This window comes from Lagenorhynchus albirostris, chromosome 6 (assembly GCF_949774975.1).
Source record: "Lagenorhynchus albirostris chromosome 6, mLagAlb1.1, whole genome shotgun sequence".
Classification (NCBI taxonomy): domain Eukaryota; kingdom Metazoa; phylum Chordata; class Mammalia; order Artiodactyla; family Delphinidae; genus Lagenorhynchus; species Lagenorhynchus albirostris.
Window position 1 is genome coordinate 6,731,526 of NC_083100.1, and position 26,353 is coordinate 6,757,878.

The window sequence follows — 26,353 nt, forward strand, 5'->3', positions numbered from 1 at the left end:
TGCCCAACTTGATTAGTCATCTGGGAAGTAGAAATTAAAACCCCCCATGTGGTACACCTTTCATGGTGGCTGAGCTAAAAAAAGCGCTCAGTGTCAAAAGACAGTATGGAGTGCTGGCGATGATGCAGAGCAACCAGAACTCTCACGCGGTTCTGGTGGGAATGCAAGTTGGTACAGTCACCCTATGGCTCAGCAATTCCACCCATCGGCCCAACAGAAATACAAACATATCTCCTCGTCGAGACACAGACAAGGACTTCATGGCATCACTACTCTTAAGAGGCCCGTACTAGACACAACCCAAATGCCCTGCATGGGTAAAGTGGATAAATAACCTATAATGTATTAGTACAATGGAATACTGCAGAGCAATGAGAATGAACCACCTATTGCTACATGTAATAATGTGATGAGTTTTACAATGCTGAAAGAAGCCAGACACAAAAATATATATATACTATTCATATAAGTTCATTATGCACGTACAAAGTTAAAAAAAAAAAAAAAAGTAGGGCATCCCTGGTGGCGCAGTGGTCGAGAGCCCGCCTGCCGATGCAGGGGACACGGGTTCGTGTCCCAGTCCGGGAAGATCCCACATGCCGCAGAGCGGCTGGGCCCATGAGCCACGGCCGCTGAGCCTGCACATCCGGAGCCTGTGCTCCGCAACGGGAGAGGCCACAACAGTGAGAGGCCTGCGTACAGCAAAAAAAAAAAAAAAAAAAAAAAAAGTAAAACTAATCTATAGGGTTAGAAGCTAGCTACTTCCAGGAGTTGCTTTTGGGGAGAAGGGTACAAAAGAGAGCTACTGGAGGCTGCTAACGTTCTGTTCCTTGATCCGGAACATTCATCAACCTGTAGATGCTATAATCAATACACTTTTCCATATGTGTGCTATACTTCAGTAAAAGAATATAGAACTCGGAATAAAACTAACCATGTAACTGAATCAAAAGAAAAATGGCAGGGACTTCCCTGGTGGCGCAGTGGTTAAGAATCCGCCTGCCAATGCAGGGGACACGGGTTCAAGCCCTGGGCTGGGAAGATCCCACATGCTGCGGAGCGACTAAGCTTGTGCGACATAACTAGTGAGCCTGCGCTCTAGAGTCCACGAGCCACAACTAGAGGCCGTGCGCCACAACTACTGAGGCCGTGAGTCACAACTACTGAAGCCCACACACCCTAGAGCCCGCGCACCGCAACCACTGAGCCCAGGTGTCGCAACTACTGAAGCCCGCGCACTTTAGGGCCCACGTGCCACAACTACTGAGCCTGCGTGCTGCTACTGAAGCCCGCGCGCCTAGGGCCCACGCTCCACAACAAGAGAAGCCACCGCGATGCGAAGCCCGCGCACTGCGACGAAGAGCAGCCCCCGCCCGCCACAGCTGGAGGAAGCTGCGCGTGGCAACGAAGACCCAACACAGCACCCTGCACCAAACAACAAAAAAAGACAAATGGCATAGCTACCCAGAGCCTTGGATAAAGTCTGTTTAGAAAACTAAATGCACAAGAGAGGCAAAAGAAGACAGAAGTGTATACAGGAACATGAGAGACTGGCAGAGCTATATTAAAATAGTGGACAGATCTTAAACACAGGAAAAGTGGTCAGCCTTACTCATAAGATAAATGCAACTTAAAATTACAAGATACCTATTTTTTACCTACACAAGTTTGATAACCTGCTCTGTCGAGTCTCATACATCGAGGTGTAAATAAATAAACTCCTACAGAGAACATCTGGTGAAATCTAGCAAACTTTAAAATATACATCTTTGTCATAGCAATAGTGCTTCTACAAATATGCCTTCAGGAGCACTGACATGGAGTGTATACGAGGTAATTCATGAAAGTTCACTGTAAAGACAAAAGGAACAACTGAAATACTGATCAAGGTATGACTGGTAGGATGCTGGTGACATAAATCATGGCACCTTCATATATCGGCAGCCTACACAGCCTTAAACAGACTGAAGCTACTTACTCTTCATGCCCTTACAGGGATCAGCCTCTAAGATACATTGTTAAATGCTCAAAACAAACTGCAGGAATAGTCTGGGTGTACAGGAAAAAGTAACTTAGTCACCTCTGGGAGGGGGCTTCTGAGGGGCTGGGAAACTTACTTTATACCTTTCATCCTTTTGAGCTCTTTACCTTGTGCATGTATTCATTATAATTATTTTAAAAATAAAGCCTTAAGTTTATAATATATGCTAAAAACAAAAAAAGAACTTTTTAAGTTCTGTATTTTTTATTAATTTTTGTTCCCATCCTTTCATAGAAATGATCTTCCTGGAAATATGAGAAAATGCTAGATACTCTAAATGAATCTAAGACACCCAAGTCAGACAAATATCTTCCAGTGTCCTGGGAAGAATTAGCCGGGGAGGTTACTAAACCCCAGGCAGTGATCTTTGAGAAATCAAGGAGAAAAAGGAGACATGCTGGAAACACACAGATATGATGTCTCAATGGAGAAGGTGGACGCTTGAGTTACACACACAGGAGCGGACAGGACAGGGAAGCAACCAAGAGGATGTCAGCAGCAGCTCCCCTTGGCCGGGCGCTTGGCAATGCTGGGAAATCTGCTAGGTGTTGACAGGTGTCTGCTTGTCCCAGCTTCCCCACCACGTGATGGAGGAGGTTATCAGGAGAGGAAACTGAGGCCTGCCGAGTGACTTGCCCAAAGTCCCACAAGTAATGAAGCAGGGGGCCAGGACCCTGGGCAGCGGGTCCCCACCTGGATTCCAGGCAAGACTGCCATGTGAGCGATGCCAGGAATGGAGGGGCTGAATGCAGGGAAGGAACCGGCAGTCGCCAAGAGCTCTCCTAGGCTCACTCGGAGCAGGCAACGTCTGGTGCGTTGCATTTCCTTTTTGACAGGAATACTGGCCTGGAGGATCAGTGCAAGGATGACACGGACATCTCACTGAGTCACCCGACCGCTGCCCCTCCCACTCCAACCAGGTTTCCCAAGAGTTCAAAATAGAGGGTGGAGAAATACGATCTGGGGGACGATGACAAGGGCGATCCATGATTCACCAGCAAAGTCCCGTCCAGCAATTCCTCACCACGGATTTGGATGTGCCTCTCATTTGTAAATGAGACCTTAAATGACAAAAAGATGGAGCTCCTGCAAACTTTGTCACGCTGGGACTACAGGCCAAGCCAAACCACCTTAGCAGTAATAAATGTGAGGCCCTGAGCCTGGGATGGGCCAAAGGCCACAACAAGCAGGGCAAGCAGGCAGGGCAGACATGCAGCCTTGGGTCATCAGATTTCACAGATCCAAAAATAATAAGAGTAACCAGCAGACTTCTGATTCCGGGAAGACGGTTAGACATACTTTTCCTTATTCCTCTGGCTAAGTACAGCTAAAACCCTGGACTTAGATATAAAAAAATATGCAAAGGCTCTGAAGGGTGGAGAGAAGAGGGCCTGAGGAATGACAAGGCACTGAGTTCTCTCGGGTCTCTGTTTGCCCCTGACATCCTAAACATGGAGCTGAAGAAGCCCAGCCAGAAACACCAAGGAGTACAGAAAGAATTTAAAAGCTCACCAAAAGCCTGCCCTCTCCGGCCATGGCTCCAGGAAAGGGGAGCCTAACAAGGCAGAATCAACAGTGGGAGAGCAGCCAATAACCACTCTACTCCAGCCAAACGGAAACAACTGTGGCCCCCACGCCCACCACGAAGGCAGCAATAAGGCTCCAGCATCGGCCACGTGTTGCCCAGAGAACACCAGGTAGGGACTTTCACCCCTGCCAGCCACATCCCCACAGTGTCAGAGGGTATACAGAGGCAAATTCAACATCAACAGCCATTCAGGAAATGCTGATTAAAATCACAATATGACTATACACCTACGAGAATGGCTGAAAGAAAAAAGTGACACCACCAAATGAAGATGTCCAGAAACTGGCGCATACTGGGGGGAATGTACAGCCGCTCTGCAAAACAGTTCGGCAGTTTCTTTAAAAACCAAACATGAAACTACAAGACAACCCTGGGATTACAACTCTTGGGCATTTCTCCCAAGAAATGAAGACCTATGTTCACACAAAAAACCTGTCCATGAACGTTTATAGCAGCTTTATTGATAAGCACCAAAACCTGGAAACAACCCAGATGTCCTTCAGTGGTAAATGATTAAACTCACAGTGGCACGCCCATTCCATGAAACACCACTCTGTATAAAAAGAAACTATCATACACACAGTAACCTGCAGGGATCTCCAAAGAGCTCTGCTGGGTGAAAAAGCCAATCCCGAAAGGTTACATACTACCTGATCCCATTTACAGAACATTCTTGAGATAACAAAATTACAGATATACAGAACAGATTGATGGTTGCCAGGGGATAAGAACGGGAGTGGGTGTGGCTATAAAAGGACAACCAGGGGATCCTTGTGGAGGTGGAGACCTGGATCTTAACAGTACCAGTATCAACTTCCTGGCTGTGATATTTTACTTTAGTTTTGCAAGATGTTACCAACGGACGGAACTGGGTAAAGGACACAAAGGATCTCTGTATTATTTCAATTCCATGTGAATCTACAATGATCTCGAACTAAAAGGTTTAATTAAAAATAAGTAACCACAATCAACGTTTTCTAATAACTAATATGTTTAAATTAAATGTTAAGCATTCAGAACAATGCTGTATTTCTTAAGAACAGGGGCACGTGTGGTCTCACTCAGCACTGATTAAAAGTATAATCTTACCTTGCTAAAGTCCTTTATTTGTAGGTGGCACAAACTCATGCAATTCACATCTGATTTGCCAAGGAAATATTATGCGGACACACCCTGGGTACATAATCTCAAAGAAAACGAAATTGGGTCCTCCCCACGTGACATGAGGGTCACAGTGCTCGCTGTTTTCCGGCTGTGACACTTGGGCTGGTAGTCACACCTGCACAAGACAGAGCACCGGAAATGGCAGGACTCGCTTCTGTACACAACAGTGCTTGAGAAATCAGTGAAGCCACACCTTACGTCAGCTGTGAACCTCAGTCCTGCCTGCAAACAGCTCTGTACTTCTGCGGTGGGCCGGCCCCAACGCCCGCAGACAGCAGGTACTCTCTGGGAGCAACCAGAAACACCCTCAAGACAAGCTGCCCCGCCGCTCCAGACCCACAGATCCCACTGCCCACCGGACAGGCCCACGCACACACCAAAACAAGTCCTCCCACCAACTGCCCACCACCCCCGGAGGCCTCAATCTCACCTCCTCTCCCATGCTCAACCCTCATCTGGAGGTTCCAAATTCTTCCTTTCTTCTCAGAAATAAATTCAGTCACTCTTCCGTTCCAACAAACAGACAAGATCCCTGTTCCCCTGGAGCTTACATTCAAATTCAGACAGGAAATAAATACCATAATAAAGAAGTAAATTATATAGCACAGAGAGTAGTACTGGTGATAAAGTCTATGGGGAGAGGAGAGAGACCAGAAGAAGGAGGTCAGGAGACTGAGGTAGGCCTCACTGGAAAAGACTGGAAGGGTGTGGAAGAGAAGAGCCTGAAGCAGGAGCACGGCCAGTGGCTGGAGCGAGTGAGCCGGGGAGAGAGGTCGCTGGGGAGAGAGGCAGGGCAGTCTGGAGAAGCAACAGGGCCCAGAGTGCCCTGGGGGCACCTGTAAGAGCTCTGGCTTTTAACCCCAGTGAAATGGGGGCCGTGGAGCTTTTGAGCAGAAGGCTGACATCTGACTTGGGTTTAAAAAGCATCGTTCTGGTTGCATTATTGAAAACTGGGCGTAGCAGGTAGGGCAGAAGTCGGGAAACCTTGTGGGAGCGTGCTCAGCAATCCCATCAAGAGATGAAGGGGAGGGGAGAGCGGGACTCTGACGCCTCCTGAAGACAAGGGGTTTCCTGACAGAATGTACAGACAGGAGCCACAAAGACCCCTGGAGCAGCGGGGGAGAGGCCGCCACCCTGGGAGGGGACGGCTCTGAGCCGGCTCGGCAGCTGGGAGCCGGGGTGGGGGGTGGGGGGCAGCAGTGCAATTCTGGACGTGCTGGGCTTGGGGTGTCTATCTAGATGCTGGGCATGGCCAAGATTTTATCTCGTTCATGAGACTTCATCACCTTGCCATCAGCCTGGCTACATTATAAAAGGAAATAACATCACTCACAAGTTACCACTGTTGGCGGGTCGCTTAAAAAATTTAAAGTTTTGCAGAGCAATTTGACAATATCTCATCAAGCTAAAGACGTGCACACCTGGCAATTCTACCCTTAGAAGCACACTCTAAAGAAACTCGCGCTGTGTGCCCAGGAAGACTAGTATAAGACTGTTCCCGGCAGCGCTGTCTGCAAGGCTGAAATCTGGGAAACAAGTCGACAGTGGGACACGTCATACACTGGACCCCAATGTAAGCCACAAAAACAACCCTGGAGCATCGTGAGCCTCAACTCACTGTACCTGCGAAAAGTTCTGAGGCTCATGTCCCACTCCCTGGAAATTCTGATTTAATTCTAGAAATCAGGAATCTGTCATTTTAAACCTTGAACCACTTAACTAAAGATGAATGTATCCACATGGATAAAATTCAGAAACGCAATACTGGGTGAGAAAAAAGCAAGCTGCAGGAGATGTGTAGTGTGACACCATTTATTAGAAGTTTTTAAACTGATTAAACAATACTATGTATTGTTTATACCTACATATATGAGTAGAGAAAGTATGAAAAAGGACGTAAACAAATGATAAACCGCAAACTCAGAATGGGGGTGACCTCAGGGGAGGGAGGGCAGGAAGGGAACGGGATAAGAAAGGGAATATAAAGGACTCCAAGTACATCCATAATGTTTCTTTCTCGGGCTGGGAAGTGTACACAGTTGTTCACTATGTTACTTTTTGAATGCCTGAAATATTTAATAATTTTTTAAAATGTTAAATGTTTTGGCACAAAAATATGCTAAAATATCCAAGCTAGGGCTAGAGACATACACTATGTTTTGTACTTATAGTTTATAGTATTTACACACACACATACAGAGTACGTACAATTTACTGTACTTATGGTTTACAGTATAAATTTATAGTTTGCCTTGTGGTTATAGCTTAGCCCCACAGAAGGGAATTGTGTCAGCCTGCAGACAGATTCTGCTGGTAAAACCGGGGAATCTCCAGCAGCCTGAACTTGGCGATCATGCGTTCATTCACTCACCACACAGAACGCCCCCCTCCGGGCACTCGCGTGGCAGTCACACTCCCCGCCCACCTCTGCTGGCTGCCATGCACTTCATAGCAGACACAACTGTTCCTAATTTGCCTCTCAAATTTCTTATCTCAAAGTAGATTTCTGAATCCTAAAAGAGCTGGCTGAGTGTGTGAAAATGAAGTTGATGCTTTATGAAGGGAGAAAGAGGGAGGCGCGCTGGCTGGACGGCTCAGAACGAAGCTTTTAGAGACCAAAAAAAACCCTTCTCTCCCAACACACCCCCTGGTCAACCACTGGGGTGGCAGCTACCAGAAGCTAACATCAAACCCCAGAAAATTCCTTTTTGAGGATTCTCAAAGCACACAGAGACACACATCCTGCTGCTCAAAGGCCAAGCGAGCTCAGTAAGCTCAGTGATAGAATGAGAGGTGTGGAGAGAGGACAGTACAGCACAGCAGTTACAACAGACTGAGCCATCAGAGGGACACTGGGACAGATGCCTTGTCCCTCTAGTCCTCAGCTTCTTAACCTCAGGGTCACGGCCCCGGTGAATGAGAGAGGCCGTTATTGCTGTTCGTGCCTGGAGCTGTCACCTGCTGTCCTCCAGCAGGAAGGCGCTGGTCCGAAGGCCAGCACAGCTCAGGGCATGTGAGGCAACGATGAGAGCAAAAGGCTGGCTCCCCAGCTGCTCCCACAGAGAGACGGCAGTCACAGCAGACACCTGGGTACAAGAGACACCCAGCAGCCCATGGGGGCATCTGGTCAACACGTGCCTGAAGCGCCATCTGACGCCACTGGGCAAAAATCACCCGCATCTACGGGCAGACTACTTGAGGCTCCGTGGTACTTGGGGATCTGGGTGAAACTTCTCCTGTGACAAAGCTCAGACAACAGGAATTCATCACCGAGAAGCTTATCCGACCTGCAGGCTTTCTACTCGGCCAGGTGGTGACCAAAGAGCATTTCTAGCATGTGGGTGAAGTCACACCACCAAGCCTATGGCTTTAAAAATCCCAGCCTTCTGCTTCCAAGAAACAGAAGACATAAATCAGCCCTCCAGAGGTACTTACAATAACCTACAATTCACTCCACTTACTTCATTCTAAATCCTTATAATTTTAACTTCTTCCCCACGCAGCTTCCCACAGCCTCATCACCCACCATCACCTGGAACTCTTACCTTCCACTCTTCCCTCTTTCAGAACGTTTTCCAACTGCTCAAAATGGATCAGAATTGAAGCGGCCCAGCAAAAACAAAACTCAAGTTTTAAAGCCGATGGGCAAGAACCTGTGGGTCACCAAAGTAGACCAGAGACGCAGAGAAGCCCATCAGCACGGCGCAGTTTAGCCACCGACCCAAAGAGGAGCAAAGGGGCCGTGTCCGCGCAGGGTTAGGAACCTGGAAATACTCGGCTAAATATAGCTCCCCGGTCCACGGGGCTTGGAAAGGTGGCCAAGAATAAGCATCTGGCACGCTCAGTCATTTCTGTCACTTCCTGTTACTCACGTCCTGCCGTTCCGATGCTGCCCGAAACACTGAGTTCGCCATACACAATCCCCACCTGGAAGCCCCGATATACAAACTATTCACGACAGCTGGGATGTGCGTAGACAAGGGACTTCCTCACACGGTATCATACGAAACACAAAAATAGACACCACCACGCAAACAAGCTCCTGGAGGGCCCTGTGGGAAAGCAGCCCAGGATGCTGGTCCAGACACCCAGGCTCCCCGCCCCGCATCTGCCCTCCAGAGAGGAACCAGGCCTCGACTGCTGATGGGACACCCTCCTCTCTGAAGCTGCACCTCACCTCCAGTCACAGGGCAGCTTTGGGGGCAAAGAGGGGTCCCCACCACCACTGCTACTTGACCTACCCGGGGGCCCAAGGCATTCAGTCAAAGCCAAGCACCCTCTTCCCTGCCCACCTGCCAGCCCTCCTGAGGACACTGGCCACAGGGACTGCAGGACGCCCAGGCAGGGAGCAAAGCCAACTGGGCCACAGGTCAAACTCACATGTAACTTACCAGAAGACAGATTTTTCAAAAGGAACAAAAAGTAAGATGAAGCAAAAAGTAAAAGTTATACCTACAACTGAAATGGGATGACAGTATTTCAAGTTACTCATCTATTCAACATTTCAACGGTGCTTCATTAGCTTTGAAATGTGTTCAACGTGAGGGAAACCTTGGAGATGAGAGGCGGCCCTGAGCAGGGTGGCAGAGGCAGAGAGCCCCTGGGGGGAGGGGTACCATGGCCCACGAAGGGCACCCAGGTATGGGGGTGGTGCCCCAGAGGCGGGAAACAGGAGACGGCAAGCAGAAGGCAAAATACAAACAAACAAAATCTAACACGCCTCCAATAGCAAAACGCTAGAAACAGCCTAGATCTCCAAAAACTGGGGAGTGGTGAAATACATAAATAATGACATGTTTCATACGGTGGGATACCATTTAGCCAATTTTAAAAAGGGCGACGACAGTGCACATTTATGTACAGAGATGTTCATAAGATAATAAATTTTAAAAGCAGGCTACAAATTAGTATGCATAATTGGTCCGATTTTTTGTAAAAACTGAAGTGTATGTACTGATATTCACAGGAAAATGCCTAAATCTATGTCTATATCAGGGTCTCTGAACCCCAGCACTACTGACCCCCTGGGCCCAATAATTCTTTGTTGCAGGGACTGTCCCCCACAGCACTGGAGGATGCTGAACAGCATCCTTGAACACGCCAGTAGCATGCCCTCAACAACCCCCTCACCTAGGTGTCACACGCCACAACGTCTCCAACTGCCAAATGTCCTTCTGTGGGCGAACCTCACCTCCCCACTCCTTAGTCCCGCCCATGTTTGAGAACCACAGGGCTCTACAACAGTGTTTGCATCTATGATCTCAGTGATAAGACTACTGAGTGTTTATTGTTCATTTTGGTTATGTGTGCTTAATTATTTACAAGGAATGGGCTATTTGTATAAAAAACCGAATAAAAGAACAATCTGAGCACTGGTAAAACATTACAGGTGTTTTTGCTATAATGTAAAATTTGAGTTGCTGAAAATCCTCACATTCTACAAAAGTGCACAATAAAAATTTTAAGCCTCGTGGGAAAGGATGAGCTGGAGCAGACCACTCAAAACCTAGGCAATGCTGTAGCCAAGCGTTAACAGAACAAGAATCTTAATAAAAACACTAGTACTGTACAAACTTTAAAGTACATAAGGAAATACTACAGTAAATATAGAACTTTACTTTTGAAAAAAATGAAGGAGCTTCATGGATGGAAGCTGCTGCAGCTGAGTTACAGATCAGAGACAGGCAAAGCGCACAGAGACCAAGACTCAATAAGCAAGTTGCAGGCAGAGCCTGCAGGCCTCGAGGGCAGGGCTGTGCTCCTCCCTGGCTGGCCGTGCTGGGTCAGGACACTTTTTGTTACAGAAACACACCACAGCAGAAAGGACTTAACTGCATCTCCCTCTTGGTTACTGCACAAAAGGAACGATTAGCTCAAACACCTAGAATTATTATTATCCCAGTGATAATGAACTCTAAACCAAAGTACCCTGGCAGTGGGTCCTGAAGGGATGTGAGGATGGAGGGAGTGGAATGGGAGTGCCTTGGCAATCTCATCTAGAGGCCACCATGCTGTCACAATTTATCTGTTTTCCTCTGGGATTATTTGATGATAAATCTGCATATACCCAGGTGTATCCACAGTAACCGTACAGTTAGCAACTATCAAGGGAAGGGGAAGGGAGGGGAGGGGAGGGAGGGGAGGAGACGCATAGCAACCTCTATAGTCCAAGGTCTGCCTGCCATGCACTTTTCTGATCACTGAAGGTCAAGCTGATTAGGCAGTCAGACTTCCAAGACCAAAGTGGCCTGAGGTAAGAACACCTGCATCTGCTGACTCGCCAGGTGTCCGTCCCTGGGACAAAGTCTTGTGCACATCTTTACTGATGAGCTGATCTCAGGCTGTTTGTTAAGTAAACCACAGACTAGCTACCAGGCAGCATGCCATGCCGCCAGAAACAAACAAAACACCGAAGGAAAAAACAAGGTTTACAAAGAATTTATTAAAGGGCATGTTTATATTACACTTCTGTGTTTAAAATATATATATTTCAAGGAAGGGACACACATAGGCTGGAAAACTGGAAGTTGACACCTCAGGTTTTTTTCTTTTCCTTCTGGTTTTCTGTATCTTCCAAAATGTCTACAGTAAGGGGTATTTTTAAATTATCTATGTTTCTTTTTTTCCTACAAAATCAACATCTGGGACAAAAACTACTAGTTGCCTACACAACTAGCATTTTCCCTTCCTCCTCATGAACTGACCTTGCTGTTCCTGATGGCCCCTAGCTCGGCCTAGCTCACAGAGCACGTTCCACCGCCCCTGACCTAGGGACACAAAAGAGGTACACAAGCTGACATGCTGGGGCTGGTGGGGGGACCTCCCAGGAAAGCTCTTTGAGAGGATGACACAGTGGCAGCCTCTGCCCACCCGCTCCTTGCGGCCCCTGCTCCTGGCATTTGGCCCCCGGGAAGGGCCCTGAGACCCTGCCGACTGTGGGGCTCCAGACTGGCTAAGCCTGCTGGGCCCTAGTCTTTTCAAGGAGAAAAAAACAAACCTCTGCCGTATTTAAACCACTGTCACCTGGGTTTTCTGTTAAACACCCCAGACCTAAACTGAATTAAGACTACCATCTCTATCATCACACAGAGAAGAAAACCATGGCACAGAGACTGAGCCTTCTTCACGCTCCAGGTAAAGAACTTGATTTACTTCGTTACATGAGAACTGAAAACTGTCCACTCAAATGGTAGCAGCACCAAGGGAGCCTGATTTAACAGAGTAACAGTAAGGCTGAAATAATGACACCACGAATCAAATCTGACGACTTCCATCAGGGCTGGGCAAACTTTGGCCTGCCACCTGTTCTTGAAATAAAGTTTTATTAGAACACAGCCACACCTGTTCATTTATGTACTGTCTCTGGCTGCTGCAGACAGCCACAAAGACCCAACAGCCGCCAAGGCCTGAAATGCCTGGCCCTTTAGAGAACTTTGCTGCTGACCTCTGATATACGTCATTCCATACATCTTAGGAGGAACATAAAGAGAATTTGCTATATATAAGAGAGATAAATAACAAGGACCTACTGTATAGCACAGGGGACTATATTCAATATCCTGTAACAACCTACAATGGAAAAGAATCTGAAAAAGAATGGATATATGTCAATATGTATAACTGAATCACTTTGCTGTACACCTGAAACTAACACAACACTGTAAATCAACTACACTTCAATTCAAAACTGTTTAAAAAAAAAAAAAGAATTTGATGTGAAGGTGTTAAATGCAATTTGCTGCATAAAAGATGGAATTTGCACCTTGTCCCTTTTCTGACTCTGGTTCCTCTAAGGAGGGGGTCTCTGCTCTGTTCCCAGAGGAATCCCTGAGTGCCTGGCAGATAGTATGCACTCAATAAATAATGACGGAATGGAACACTTGCCCTTAACATGAAGGGTCACCTCTGAAAACTGTGTTTATATGCTCACACTTACTAAGCAATGTAGGATGAAAAACCTTACAAAGTGAAAACTACCACAACAATATATACTTCTGCAAATCTCCCCTAACACCCCCTCCCCCATTTTATCTGGACTATTTCAATGTAGTTTACCCAGTGGGTTGAGGATTCCCAGGTTCTCTGACCTTACTGTGACTCACTCTGGGAGATAAAAGGTCTGGGAAAATGACCACATCTCACGCTGAGGTCACACTGCTACATACGTGAGGATGCTCTCAAGTTTTGATCCCAGCAAAGGACTAGGCCAGCAGGAGAAGAAACCGAGGTGTGGGTCCTTTCAGCCCCTCCCCAGTCCCCTTGGGTGGGGACCCTGGCAGTGAGATGGCCTCACCACCACCACCCCCAGGCAATGAAAGGGGTGGTAACTCCTCCTCTCAGAACTGATTCTAAGGAAAATGTCTTCAGACATGTTACCACTGCATTAAAAAAGTAAACACCACAACGTGAAGGTTTCCAATTTGATGGTGTGAAGCAAAGCTGGAGGAGGAGACGAGGTGAGGACGGCTGGACTCGCGCACAGCTCACAGCCATCACGTGGTCCTGCTTGGGTTCAGCCAGAAGGTGAGGTCACAGACTTGCACAAGTGCCCGTGACGGGACAACCATCTGTTCTAACCCCATGTCACACACTAGGCGACGGATGCCCAGAGAGGGAAGGTAGCTCCCCAAGGCCACACAGCTTGTAGGAGGCAGAGCCAGGACCAGAAGAAGATGGCCAACACGTGTCCAGGGCACATCGTGGCCTGTGGAGCTCCCTCCTGGAGGGATGAAGTGCCCACCGACCTTGGGGCTCAGGGGAGCTGTGCCGGCTGGCACGTGGATGCGGCACTCTAACTAACACGGCAGGCCGTGTCCTTCAAATCTAGACCCAGGATGGAGACAGGACCCTGAGAAGCACAGCCCTTGTTCTCAGCTCCCAGTTCTGCCAAGGGAGCCCCGGTTCCCACACCCAACCTCTGTAGCTGCACTGTAGGCGCACAAAGACCCAGACCCTAAGATGCAAAGGGGGGAGTGAGCACTAGACCCCCTTCCAGTGCCAGGACCTGAATGGAGTACACAGCCACAGCGCTCATGTCCTCTCAGAGATGCCCAGTCCAGACCACCTGCTCTCTCTCACTCCCTGACTAATGTACTCAGTCCAGGGCTGTCACTAGTAAGCAGCCCAGGACAGGGCATCTCAGACCCATCCCAGCCGGGCAGGTAGGTCACAGGCAAGGTGACTTTCAGGATAATCCCCCCTCACCTACAACCACTCCCCCTCAACTTTAGACAGTTTACCCCTTTCCTCTGACCAAGCTTCCTATATTCCTCTGGTATTTCAAGTATATTTCAAAAATGAAAAGAAGTAATTCCAACCACAGGATTCAACATTTAAAAAAAAAAAAAACCCAAGACAGAAAAAGGTTGAAGATATTTCTTCCCTCGGCAAGCCCTGACTCAGAGGGTCTGTCTACCAGAGCTGTGGACACATCCCCATGTATCTGGACAGCTGCAGTGGAAGCGCAAGGCATGCGGTCAGCCGAGGCCAGCTGGCCTGACTCAGGAGCCACCTCCCCTTGTCATGACACAGCTATGACACAGTCCCATGTGGATGGAGGAGCGAGAAGTGTCACAGAGATGCCGAGGGATGGAGACACAGCAACAACAAACCAATCAACCCAACAAATATTTCTAGAACGCCTACTTTGTGCCAGCATGTCTCAGGGTGCTAGAATGGAGAGAGTCAGCAAGCCCAGGACATCCCTTCTCTAGAGAAGTTGACACCTCTCCCTCCAACAGAGGGAAATTGGAGGGGAAAAGGAGTACGTAAAATGTCAATGTAGACAAGAAACAAAAAACCTGAGGAGCCTATATCCATTTAAAAATTTAATTTATTATCAAAAATTTCAAAAGGTATTATCGAAAACCTTCCCAAATAGAGAGATCCACACCTAGTTTCACTGGTAAGTTTAGCAAAAATTTAAGAAAGAAGTAACACCAAACTGTATCAGAAAACAGAGGGAGGAACAATGATCCTCCTTGTTTTATAATGCTAGCTTACATGTTTTATAAAGCCAGCTTACTCTAAGTGCCAAAACCTGACAAAAACAACCTCACAGATAGAGATGCAAAAACCTCTAACAAAATAACAGCAAACTGAATCCAATAATAAGTAAAAGGATAATACATCATGAGGAAACAGGGTTTATCCCAGGAATGCGAGGTTGGTTTAACGTTGGAAAATCAGTCAATTTCATTTCTCCTTTTAACATAATAAAGGAGAAAATCCATATGATCACTTCAACAGATACCAGAAAAGCATCTGATGAAATTCAACACCCATTCATAACAAATATTCTCAACAAACAGGAAAATCCTCAAAGTGATAGAGGCTACGTAAAAAAGCCTACAGCTAACATCATACTTAACAGTGAAGAGCTTAACTGTTTCCTGTTAAGACTCAAAGAAATGAAAGGATTTCTGCTTTCACTCCTTCTATTCAACATTGCACTGGCAGTCCAAGCTTTTGCAATGAGACAAGAAAAAGAAATATAAGGCATTTGGGTCAGAAGGACATAAAGCTGTCCCTACTTTGCAGATGATATGACTGCTTACATAGAAATTTCTGGGGAATCTACAACTACTAGAACTATGAAGTTATTTTCCAAGACCACAAAAGCCATTGTTTGCAGCAAACAATTGGAAAATATTTCTATTTAATTTATTTAATAGGCACAAAAAACAAACTACACAGAAATTAATCTAAGAAAAGACATTAAAGATATCTGAAAGGGCTTCCCTGCTGGTGCAGTGGTTGAGAGTCCGCCTGCCGATGCAGGGGACACGGGTTTGCACCCCGGTCCGGGAAGATCCCACATGCTGCGGAGTGGCTGGGCCCGTGAGCCATGGCCACCGAGCCTTCGCGTCCGGAGCCTGTGCTCCGCAATGAGAGAGGCCACAACAGTGAGAGGCCCACGTACCGCAAAAAAAAAAAAAAAAAAAAAAAAGATATCTGAAAACTACAAAACTACTACTGAAAACTACAAAACTTTGCTGGGAGAAATTAAAGAAGACCTAAATAAATACAGAGATATATCATGTTCATGGGAAAACCCAATGTTATTTACACATCAATTCCCTCCAAACTGATTTATAGATTCAATGCAACCTCAGTCAAGATTCCAGCAGGCCCTTTTTAAATAGGAACTGACCAATTAATTTTTATTTACATAAAAATGCGAAGGGTTTTGAATAACCAAAGCAATTTTAAGAAAGAAAAACAGAGTTAAGAGGGCTTGAGTCTGATTTCAACACTTACTGTAAAGTAACAGTAATCAAGAAAGTGTGGAGTTAGGATAGGGGCAGACATAGATCAACGGAACAGAATAGAAAGCCTGGAGATAGATTTACAAATATATGGTCAACTGACTTGTGACAAAGGTGTCAAAGTAATTCAATGTGGAAAGGAAAGTCTCTTCAACAAATGCTGCTGGAACAACTGAACATCCATATGGGGGAAAAAAATGAACATCACTCTTACCTCACATTATACATAAAATTTAACCATAATCCTAACTGTAAAACCTAAAACTGCAAAACTTCCAGAAGAAAAATCTTTGCAATGCTGAGGTAGAAAGGGTTTCTTGGATAGAACACAAATTTCACCAAAGACTCCATTCTTCTACAAATGCCATTAAGAAAAAGGCAAGCCAGAACAAGAAAAACATTCATAACACATATATCACAGACCAATATCCAGAATATATAAAGAGCTCTTACAACTCAATAATAAGAAAAACAAGTCAGTACAAAAATGGACAGATGATTCTACCATATGCTTCACAGAAGAAGACATACAAATAGTCTATAAGTACATGAAAAGATGCTGATATCATTTGTCATCGGGGAATGGAAATTAAAACCACAATGAGACACTACTATATATCTGTTAGGACATGTAAAATAAAAAGATAATATAAAAAGACTGACCACACCAAGCACTGGTGAGGATGTGGAAAACTGGAACTTTCATGCACTATTGGTGAGAATGTAAACTTCCAAGCACTCTGCAAAACAGCTGAGCAGTTTCTTGAAAAGTTAAACATAGCACCTACTATATGACCCAGCAATTCTGCTAGTAAGTTTTTACCCAAGGGAAATGAAAACATATGTCCACACAAAGACGTGTATACGAATGTTCGTGGCAGCTTTGTCTGCATTATCTCCAAACTGGGAACTCCTTGAATGGCCGCCACAGGTAAATGGATCAACAAATTGGGGAAAAAAAACAAATTACTGATACACCCAAAATGGAAAACTTCAAAATCATTATGCTACGCCAAAGAAGCCAGACATAAAAAAAAAAAAAGGACACACTACCGTTATTCAATTTATACAGAATTCTAAAAAATGCAAACTAATCTACAAAGACAGAAAAGAGATCCTTGTTTGCCTGAGGAGGGATATGGAGAGAGAATGGATTACAAGGAAATTTTCAGGGGGATGGAAATGTTTGTTATTCTGACTGTGGCGACAGTTTCAACAGGTATGTGTGTGTGTGTGTGAGAGAGAAACTCATAAAGCTGTAACAGTGCAGTTCATTGTACAGCAATTAGGCCTCAAGTAAGCTATAAAAATATTTTTAATGCTAATATATCTTAGTGCACTAGAATATTCTTTAAATTACAGGGTTGAACCTTTCTCTAAATGACTAGATGACCAGAGGGTTTATCATCAAAGCCAGGAAATTTCTGCAAGTGGGTGCTAAAAATAATTGACAAGTGTTAACTCATCTACAACAGGGTGTGTAAACTGGCAGTGCCCAGGAAAGCCAGCACTTACAGCTTTGGGAACAACAAATACCTAATCTATTCCTTGGTGTGATTAGATACCTCTTGCATACAGCAAACCATAAAGTTCATTCCTCAGAAGACAGAGAGCCAAGCTGGCAACAGCCTCAAAGGTCAGCTATCCTGGACCCTTATTTCCCAGGTCAAGGAAGCAGCCCTGGTTTTCAGTGTCAGGGACAGGACAGACGCCAAGGCTCCTGCCTCAAGGTCAGCGTCCCTTCAGCCCCTCCAAGGATAAGGGGGGAGCCACCCCCACTCCTAACTATTTTCCAAATGTCTAATTACTCTGATTCACCATCATTAGACCTTTGCAGACTGAGAACAATTAGGAAACAGAGAAGACAGTGCCCTGACACTAACCAGCTTTTCTGGATGGAGGTGAGCCTGGGTACACACCCAGAGCGGCTGGGCGCAGGGGAGCTCCCGGCCTTACCTGAGCACCTCTGCACCCGGCTGAGTCTTGAGGTTTAGCTAAACATCCTGTAAGAACTAGTACAACAGCTCGGGATCACATGTTTCTTTTTGAGTCTACATTGCAAACTAAGTGCTTCAGCTGTGGAGGAGGAGGGATTATTAAGTCAAAAAACAGCACAGTCTCCCCACCAGCAAGCAGGGAATTATCTTAACTCGATAACAAGTTGTTTCAAGAAAATAAAAAGATCCCACCACTCTATGCACTCTGAAATACCAGATTATTCTGGAACAGAAAAGCAGGATTTTTTTTTTAAACGTAATACCCTACAGGGTGACACCATTTTCCTAACTTTCAAGGAAAAAACCAGAGAGGACACGGCTCAATCATATCCTTGGGACATTTACCAAGTATTTATGAAACCTGGACATTTATCTGAACATTTACCAAAGAACACTGGGTCAAGAATGGCTAAAACTGGGCTTCCCTGGTGGCGCAGTGTTTGAGAGTCCGCCTGCCGATGCAGGGGACATGGGTTCGTGCCCCGGTCTGGGAAGATCCCAAGTGCCACGGAGCAGCTGGGCCCGTGAGCCATGGCCGCTGAGCCTGCGCGTCCGGAGCCTGTGCTCCGCAACGGGAGAGGCCCGCGTACCGCACAAAAAAGAATGGCTAAAATTATTCATTTCCTGGACACCCCAAGAAAAACTGAATCAAATCTATGTTTCTCCACTGTTTCTTCTCTCAAAGAACTTTACAAAATTACTATAGTCAAACTACAGTCTCTCAACTGTCCTTTGTTTCCTCTATCACTTGTAAATAAAGACAATCAGAAGCGTTAACAATTAACACACACATATATACACATGCATACACACTACACAACACATACACACACACACCCCAACAGTATTGTGAAAATGGCTTCAATTTCATAAACGCAACCCCCTACTCAAAAATAACACACAGCCCTGACAAGTAACAGCGTCCTCCCGCACCCCAATTCTAAATATACTTAACAGACACCACAACTAGTTCCACCGCTCACCAGCCAGGCTGCCAGAAGACAGTGTTCTCTCTCTCTGCCTGCTTGGAACGACTGTAAGAACCAAATGCTAAGCCCTCACGTGGAGTACACGGCTCTTTGGACCATCTGTGTCACAGAGCAGGTGCTGCCTTCAGCAAAACCCCACGCTTAGCAAACACACAGCCACCAATTTGGCTCAAAGCCTGCTTCTTCCCGCTTCTTGAAACTGAGAACACAGAGTGGATTATAAAGCATGGAATTCACTGGATTAACTTCCTCCTGCAGCTGCTCTCCTAGTGCTGCTCCACTGTCCAAGGGGTGTTTTAACAATCAGAGCATTTAATTCACTAAGCACCTACTACGTGCCAGGTGCTTGCCCCTCCCCTCCCCAGGTGTGAGATAGTACTGCCCCGACTTTTCCAATAGGAGAATGAAGCTACAGGTATAAGAAGCTGAGATCCCACAGCTGACGGCCGACACAGCCAGGACATGAGGTCAGGCTCTCCTGGAGCTCTGAGCTTGGGGAGGGACCAGGCGGTGCGCTCAGGCGGCAGGAGCCGCTATCCTAACATGGGGCTTCCCGTCTGGCACAGCTTCTATATACAAGGACTTACGGGACAGCCTCAACCCACAAGTACAACCCTCCCCATCCCAGATCCAGGCCGGCAGTCACAGAAATTGGGAAGAGTTTTTTCCATGCAAGGAAATTTGCCAATTATATATATAGCTTTTCCTCTCTCTGAGCCAAAGTGACTGGTGTAGGGGTTTTGCCCAGGAAATATCTGAGCTCCAAACAAGCTGAAAAGGAAAACTGATGTTGAAATCTGGATAAAGGTCATGGTTGCTCACCAAAGGAGCGGCGCCTGACCACCCCACAGGCTGACATCTGCTGGAAATAGCTGAGAAACTCAGGTCCATGGTTTCACCTCATGCAGGCCTACAAAGGGACTCTCATTCATTGAACAAACTTTAATGCCAAATAGGTAAGATTTAAAACAACTAAAAATACTACATAAATCCATCATATATTGTAGCTTCGTTTTTATTTAGAGTTATCAGGCTATAACTAATAGAAACAGGAAACATAAAATATAAGGGAAAACCAAATGTGATTTATAATAAGCAAATTAAACAAAGATACCTTATATTTTTAATTACATTTGTGTTTCCTTTATATTTTATTTTTCCTCTTTTTATTAGTTATTTGCCTGATAATTCTTCAGGGCAATAATTCTTTCCTGATACCTACTCTTCAGTTGCAGATGCTATTTTTAACACTGCCAAGAAAATTAATCTCATCTGAAATCCTTTGGAATTTCTACAAATCAGAATAACTGCTAAGTGTTAGCAAGTTGACCCCTATTACTTTCCTACTAGTAGTGATAACTGGTAGTGGAGATAAAAACTAGGAAACATTCAGAGGGCACTTTTTTGCCAACCCAATGACCAATGAGATGGAGTCTAGTATTATCCCCATTTCACAGATGAGAAAACTCTTAGATGAAGTATCTTGCCCTAAGTCATAGAGCTAAAAAAAGAAGACCACCTTTATAATGTACCTCACAAAACTTCTGGATACCATAAAACATTTCAACAATAGTACTGGGAGGAAAGGAAGTAATAAATACAGACATGAAAAATCACTCCTCTCTATGTATGGCATGGTTATTCTGACATGGTCATTTCAGGGCAACCATCAGGATGATGCTATGAGTGAAGCCTGCTAGATCCCTATGCCAATGGCCATACGCTGTAGTCATCTGACTAACAGAAGTGATAAGTCATTTTTGGGAAACCACACAAAATTTCAATATGGAATTTTGCAGAAAAGCCACCCTCTAAACAGGTATATCCTAAATGTAATTCTCATTCAGTTTCTACTGAAATTATACTGAAACTTGGAATGTCTTTTTTGTGCCATGGACCCCTTTTGGCAGTCTAGTGAAGCCTATGGACCCTCTCAGAATGTCTCTAAATGCAGAAAATGAAGTACCATTGCAATGAAAATCAGTTTTAATAAACTACAGTCAAACCCACTGACCCCTTGTGGGGAAGAAGGTCCATGAACCTAGATAAAAAAACCTCTGCCAGGCAACACCCTTTCTTTTCTCCTCCCTCTCCCCCACCTCCCGAAAGGAGATAAGGGGGACACTGGCACTCTAGCAGTCATCTTGAACCAGGAGAATCAAATTCTGGAGGGACCCAGATGACCCTGTAGAACTGCCATACTGATCAAGGACTGCCTACTTCTGTATAGACAAATAAAACTTTACATGTTCACACCATTTTTATTTTGACAACTACTTTTTACAAGCAGATGTAGTGGGTTGAAAGATGGCCTGCAAAAAAATATACCTGTGTTCTAATCCCCAGAACCTGTGAATATGAGCTTATTTGGAAAAATTCTTTGTAAATATCATTAAGGATCTTAGGATGCAATCATCCTGGATTATCTGGGTGGCCCTAAATCCAATGACAAGTGTCCTTATAAGAGACAAAAGAAAGGACACAGGGGAAGGAGGAGAAAGTCCTGCAAAGATGGAGGCAGAGATGGGGGTGATGCAGCCACAAGCCAAGGAGTGCCTGGAGCCACCAGAAGCCGGAAGAGGCATGGGATGGAATCTCCCCTAAGACCTCGGTTGGGAGCGCAGGCCTGCCAACACCTTGATTTCAGACTTCTGGCCTCCAGAAATGTGAGAGAATACATTTCTGTTGTTCTAAGCCATATGGTAATTTGTCATGGCAGCCCCAGGAAACTAATTTAGCAGCCAAACCTATTTCTAATATACACACCTTTATGATATTCTAAACATTAAATACTAAAAATTAAATGTAAACTCCCTTTCGGGTATGCAATGCTGTATATGGCATTATGCAGAAACAGCTCTCTAAACACGTATATCCTAAATTTTTTTTTTTTTTTTTTTTGCGGTACGCGGGCCTCTCACTGTTGTGGCCTCTCCCGTTGCGGAGCACAGGCTCCGGACGCGCAGGCCCAGCGGCCATGGCTCATGGGCCCAGCCGCTCCGCGGCATGTGGGATCTTCCCGGACCGCAGCACGAACCCGTGTCCCCTGCATCGGCAGGCGGACTCTCAACCACTGCGCCACCAGGGAAGCCATATATCCTAAATTTAATTCTCATTCAGTGTATACTGAAAACTCTCTATTTTCAATCCCCATTATTTGGCCAATCCATTTTCCTGAAATTTAAGAATAAAGCGAGGGCCTGTCCTTGCCTCCACTCTATTCTTATATCATGCCATTAAGCGTTCGCTTCTTGGTTCCTGCCCTCTGCCCAAGCTCCTTCCGCCCCCTCCCAACCACTCCTCGCCCCTCACGCCAGCGTGTTTTCGACTCCTCCACTGCCCTTCTCCGGGCTGCACTGCCTGCAGAGCAGATGTTCCAACTTTCTGCTCACGTTTCTTCCTCCACCAGCTCGGTCACTGACACCAGGGTCTCTTGAGCTGTCTGTCCACTTCCTCATCATGAAACCCAGCCCAGCCTCCTCCTTTCCTTTACTACAGGTACATGACACACTCACCAGAGATTCTGGGGGTATAGGATACGTTAAAGTTCCAGTTGTGACCCATCTAAAATAATGTGAAGTAAGCAGAAGCTGAAATTCAGAAGTCCTCATGCTCAGAAATGAAGCTGTAAACCAGAACCAAACCAGAATCACGCAGAGCTGAAGGAAGTTTTATCTTCTCAACCTCAAGTCAGGCGACAGAGGTGAGAAAGGCCCCACGACCGAGCAAAGGCCACCCTCAGGAAAACCTGCACCCTCTCCTGAGCAAAGGAACCCAGCACGGGAGCTACTCTGCAGGGAGAGACCACACTCATTTTCCCAAATGTCCCTCCTGTGATCTAAGACGCTTGTGCTAGCATTATCTGCAACAGGAAAACTGAAAACATTCTAAGTCCCTAATACTGCAGGAGTAAATGAAGTTTAACTGATCAGCTATGACTCATCTACATGATGAAATACCCACAACTAGAGAGGTGGTCATTATAGAGGCTCACAATGTGGGAACATTTATACGATGAAATAATAAATAAAGCCAAAATATAAAACTATACATATGTTGATGTATATAAAACATATGCAAAACTTAATGTCTGCCTATGAAAAAGTCTTAAGGGAACATGAAAAAAGAAAACAGCTGCTGAGCTACTGCAGGATCTTCATTTTTCCCACTTTGAATTTCCTTTAAAATCATTATCACAATTCAAACACTTTAATAAGCTGTCTGCACACTGTTGGTCTGTTGGTCTGTCAGTGACTGGGAGCTCCTAGGTGCTATTCCTGGAACGCATCTGACGTGCGGGCTCACCCATGCCATCTCTGTAAGAGGCCTGTCCCCCAGGTCCCGCTCACACATCCCCTTCTCAGCAGAAGTTTCCACTCCCCAGGCCGACTGAGACACTTCTTTCTCCTCTCTCTCACGGCCTTTTGCACCTTCCTCTGCATTACACCTGTCACAGGGTCCAATCATGATTTCTGTTCACGTCTAACAGCCCGTAAGAAGTCTCTAGGCACAGGGAACGCATCTTCCACCTCCGTCCACCCCCGGACACCTAACGGAGCTTGCCACAGCAGGGACTTCTTTCCCTTTGAAAGAAGGGAAGATGAGTCTTTCTAAAACATGCATCTTTTCCAACTGATCTCTACATGATTTCAGAAATAAGGTTGCCAGGGTAAAGTCTTACTTGTCAAATTATTCCTATATTCTCCAGCGGTAAGCAAGAAGCTTTCAAGCTGTCAAACCTGGAAATGCACACAGAGCAAAGGTGCCAGCCCCTGCCGAAGCTACTCACCAGAATCCAGAAGCACGCAGCTCCAGGGAGCTCCTAGGTCCTGCTCACTCCCAGTAACAAAAAGGGGCCTGGCCCACAGGACCACCTACAATAATGGACGTCTGTTCCACTGGGCTTCACAAAGGAGCAACAATTCTCTGAACAGAAAGTGGCAGCAGGACCGACTTCCCGGCTCCCGCTCGCTCGCACAGCTGGCATGTGCCCTGCACTGGGACGGCAAGCTGTGAAAGAGAACCCTGACCTCAAATCAAGACGCAGAAGGTGACCACGTGCCCAGATTACTAAGGAGGCTGCACTCAGCACTGCAGGAGTGTGGGTCCCAAATGTGGCTGCACCTCGAAATCGAGGAGAGCTTTGAAAAATCACCCATTTGTAAATCAGCAGCAGAATCTCTGGGGATGGTGCCAGGAACCCTTTTTTTAAGTTCTAAAGGGTGATCAGGCATAGCCAAGGCTGGGAGCCACCGCCCTGAGGGAGAAGGCGGCAGAGGGTTCGTTCCCTTCGGACCACAGCATAAATAGGAAGGTCTTAGGGAACAGGGTGTTTTCACCCTACCTTTGAGGAACGGACCAGGTTGACAGGGAGAGTTTGTGGAGAGGGCCTCAGACCGAGGGGCCCCGCAGAGACCACGGCCAGCAGGCGACCGTGCACAGGGCATTTGTTCCCTGCAAAAAGAGCAGGCTGGACTGGAGCAGGTCCGTGTCGGGGAGAGGCTGGGAGGGTCAGAGAGCGCCAGATCCCCTGGATGGCATTAGATAAGAAACGAGGAGGCACTCGAGGACTTACAGTGCTTTTAAAAATGGGCAGAAGATGCCTCTTTTTAATGGTTTTATATTCAGGTATATTCCAGTAAAACTCGTCTTTCCTCTTCAAGGTCCAACTCCACTGCAGCTGCTCCTATGGCCCGGGTAGGAGTGAACAGACTGCTCCAGGCCAGTGAAATCTGGAGTGATCGCAGGACGATCCATTTAAGAAACACAAGTATACCAAACCAAAGAAAACTTTCTAATTAAGACCAATGACACAGTAAATTAATTTGGTCCATTGCTTTCCATCATTAACTCATCGAATACTCACTTGTTATAGTAAGTGCCTATAATCGTATTGTCATTAGTAGCAACCACTTTCATCACGCCTACATTACATTAATTCATTTAACCCTTCCAACAGCCCACAAGCAGGTACTATTATTATCCCTACTCCTCAGACGAGGAAACTGAGGCTCAGAGCCGTGTGTGATTTGCCCAAGGTCACTCAGCCGGTGAGAGGCCAAGCTGAGACTCACGCCCTGGCTTCCCAGTCCTTGCCTGTGCACCCTGCTTCCGTGCAAGGCCCTGTGCGGGCACTTTCAGAGATAAAGAAAGAACCATAACCCAGCCCTGCCGTCTAGGCTCTTACACCTGAGTGAGGAAACACAGATCCTGAACATTCAAAGACAGAGTCCCTGACTCCTCTGGGAAACCCGAAATTTGGAAATTCCACATAGCACGTAACTTCCCCCATAAATGAAGCAAAATGTAACTGACCATGTCACAGCAAACACACAGGTGGAACCCTCAGGCTCCTTGCTTCCTTCTCCACAGCGCTGGGCCTGGCTCTCCCCTGAGGGCAGCCTCCGTCCCTGCCCAACTCTGACCGTGTGGGGGCCCAGAGCCCCACCCAGGCGGGCCGTGAGCTCCCACCAGCCCCAGGATTCAGAGGTGTTGCCTCGGCCAAACCAGCGAGCCACGCGTGGTGCTGGTGTGGCCGCAGGTGCCCGGGGCGTCCCTGACTGAGGTGAGGGGTTTGGGGAAACATACTATCCTCTCCGAGAGGCAACGCAGGCTGGGAGTCTGTGAGCCCGGCACGCTCCAGGCTCCTTGCCCTCGCGGGGACACGGCCGGGGCTCGGCGCTCAACCTGTTCCCCAGCGTCCATCAGGAACACCGTGTCCACCTCAGATGATGCATCCCTTTATCCTACTCGTTGTGAATATCTTCACTAAATTGAATTTGGCTCTGATTCTGCCTCCCTCAAAAGGGACAGAGCCTCTGACGCCAGCCACCATGAAGTCAGTGTCTGGGGTGAAATTTCTAAAAATGGAAGCGGCCAGCAACACACCCTGGTAAAGGGAGAAAGTACAGAGCTGCCAGAGGCTTGCCCTGTACAATGTAACCGTGATATGTGCAGAGCTGCTTTCTAGGAAGCATCTAGAAGCATCTCTCATTGATTGCTCAATACCCGTTTTTCTTCAGTGCTGTTCCTGAATCACGCAGAACAAAGAGCAGCGCTGCTAACAAAGAGAACAGTGTTTAACCAAACTGCCTGCAAGGCCCTGTCCCCGCTCCACCTCCCTCACCTGCCACAGAAAAGGCCACCTGTCCAACCTCCTCACACCCATTCTGGCCACCTCTTCCCTGCAGATCTATTCTCCAGCAGCTGCCATAATAAAAACCCACAGGCTTTAAAAATCTTCCCAATACATATGGCAAAAAGGTCCAAACTCCCCACAGCCTGGAAAGCACTTCCCCTCTGCCCTC

General features: G+C 46.5%; 1 protein-coding gene across 9 annotated transcripts in view; it reads right to left on the bottom strand.

Annotated features, from left to right (window-relative positions):
* DGKD (diacylglycerol kinase delta) overlaps window positions 1-26,353 on the bottom strand; it is a 110,325-nt gene that overhangs the window by 40,351 nt on the left and 43,621 nt on the right. Inside the window, exon 1 of one of the 9 annotated variants that reach the window (XM_060151817.1) lies at window positions 19,041-19,144. The exons of 7 other annotated variants lie outside the window; for them this stretch is intronic. The gene's annotated coding sequence lies outside the window, so the exon portion shown is untranslated. Of the gene's footprint in view, window positions 1-8,338; window positions 8,536-19,040; window positions 19,145-26,353 lie in introns of those variants that run through there. One more of the 9 variants, XM_060151816.1, reaches the window with a different exon arrangement.